General features: G+C 30.2%; 1 long non-coding RNA gene across 1 annotated transcript; it reads right to left on the reverse strand.

Moving 5' to 3' along the window:
• Window positions 1–959: 959 nt before the first annotated feature.
• On the reverse strand, window positions 960–2055 carry LOC130570968 (uncharacterized). The gene is made up of 3 exons (XR_008965036.1): window positions 1879–2055; window positions 1476–1516; window positions 960–1285 (listed from the first exon to the last, which is right to left on the reverse strand). It is a non-coding gene; the product is annotated as an uncharacterized LOC130570968 (long non-coding RNA).
• Between the last annotated feature and the right edge of the window lie 313 nt (window positions 2056–2368).

The following is a 2368-nucleotide window of genomic DNA, read 5'->3' on the forward strand; positions in this document are numbered from 1 at the left end:
GAAGAGACATATCACATGGGTATTTGAACCATCAACTTTTAATATCTGTGCTGATAGTATAGTAGAAACCTTTAGTATTAAGTAAACACTTTCTTTTTTCATGGTAAGGTTGACATTTTAAGAGAAATTGCCCAAATAGAAACAATTGTTCTATTTGAAATTTAGGGGAAATATTGTTAGTAGTTCACAGAATGAAACAAAAATTATCATTTTAACTAAACACCTATAAATAGTAAATTCAGAATAAAATAAAATAATTTTGAAATGGTCTCCTTTTCAGTGGCTCTATATATAGTAAACTGTATTATACTAGCTGGCAATCTTTAAAAATGTATTATATTTATAGTACTACTCGTAACAAATAATATGTAGGAAAAATTAGATATAAAATATTTAGCTATCGTCCTTGACTGACTATACCATTATTTATTAAAAAACATACACACTCAAAAAAATATGTAGGCCTAATAATTAAGATTTATGTATTTTGATTGCATATAAAATTTCCATCCATTTGGATTACATATTTTTTACCTAAACAGGGTAATAAACTTTATGTGATATTTATTTGTATGTCATATATAAATGAAACGTGTAATAATGAGATTTATGTAATTGTATCAATAAATCTGATTTGATTCAAATTCATAAGAAACAGGATAAGGTATCCTTACATAAATGCTATTTAATTAAAATGCATCACATTTAAGTAATTTTATAGAGTATTTTAAAATGAATTTATACATTATATTTATTTACTCCTTCCCAATCACAATATTCTACATCAAAATCTACACACAAAAAAGAACATTCAGACCACATAATTTCACATTTGATCAATTTATTAATATTTTAAGACATTTAACTATTTTATAACAAAACTTAAAGGTTAGCAAAAAGGGAATAATAAGAAAAAAAATACTTTGAAAAAGGAAATATCAGTGTATATAAAATATAAAGCATCGCAATTTCAGTGCTTGGACTTTTGGTGACAGCCTGGTTTAATCCAGTTCCATCAGGATTTTCTAAAATTCTTCAAACGTGCACTTGAGGTCTTTCTGATTGTTAAGATTATATGAGATTATATGATCATATGAGTCCAAAAAGCATCCCACATCCAAGGGTACACTCAGCAGGTTTTGCAGAATTTACACACATTCAAGTACCATACCAACATCTGTAGGTTCGTCTCCAGGATCAACACCTTCTGCCCAAATGACGTAGATTCTTATGGTTGTTGTCTGTACAGTACAATCCCAGATTTAGCCTCTTCATTTTCATAGACCTGAAGGATAAACAAAGAAGAATGAGTTTTGTCCCAATACTAGTCAGTGTTATTCAGAAATTTTTAAAGCATGTTGTTTTGCAAACTCTGACATTTTATATATGTAGATTCATTTAAATGTATATGTGTAAAATGATGGAACATTTTTAGAACAGGTTTGCACAGGTTTCATAAAATGTACTCAACTCACCATGAATGCCCTTCAAGTTTGCCAAGGCTACTTTTGTAAACCTGCAAGCCAGCAAACCAACTTAAATGTATTGTGATTCTTCCCAGTGCCATTTTTGGTTTCTGGACTAATTAAAAATGCAAGCACTGAAAATGATGATGCTCGAGTGATATGCTAGAAAACAAAGCTATTAAATTGCTGCAAATTTAAATATACTAATTTTCAGTGTTTTTCACAGTTCTTCCCATTTTATTTATTCGACTCGAAGATTTTTTGTATTCGAATTACAAGAGGAATCGTTCCAGCCGTACTAAACACTATACAAAAACGGGTATAAGCTAGACTGTGATGCCAATGAGAACTTTAAGAATCAATGTAAATTTAAGACATTTATAACATAAGGAGTAGGTTGACATACACTTACCACATATTCTTTAACGAGTGTCTCAGGTGTTTGCTGAGGTAGACACATAGGCACTTCAGGATCAATGAAAACATGAAAACATGAAATTAGTCAGCAATTTACAACTTAAGGCTACATTTTAAAGGGTGTTGTTAATTGTCATACTTTACTCACCCTCATGTCACTCCAAATCCATAATAATTTCTCTCCACTGACAGTCCATGCAGATATCACTTTAAACCTTAAAAGTTGAGGAGATTGTAAAGCTATTTTATATTAACTAAGCAGATTAGTCAATATTTTTCTACAAAATTCCCAAGTTTTGAAATGAACAAATCATGCTCTTATATAGTACAACGTTTTTTTTCCATATTGTGGTTCCAAAACTGTTACTATCATACTTCAAAATATATTTTAGTGGGTTACGTTACTTCTTGACCCACCCATTAATACTGGTCAATGAGAAAAAGGTTTAGTTTATGAGCACCGCGTAAACGATAGCTACCTAGTG

The sequence above is a fragment of the Triplophysa rosa genome, linkage group LG20 (genome assembly GCF_024868665.1).
Source record: "Triplophysa rosa linkage group LG20, Trosa_1v2, whole genome shotgun sequence".
In the NCBI taxonomy this organism is placed as follows: Eukaryota; Metazoa; Chordata; class Actinopteri; order Cypriniformes; family Nemacheilidae; genus Triplophysa; species Triplophysa rosa.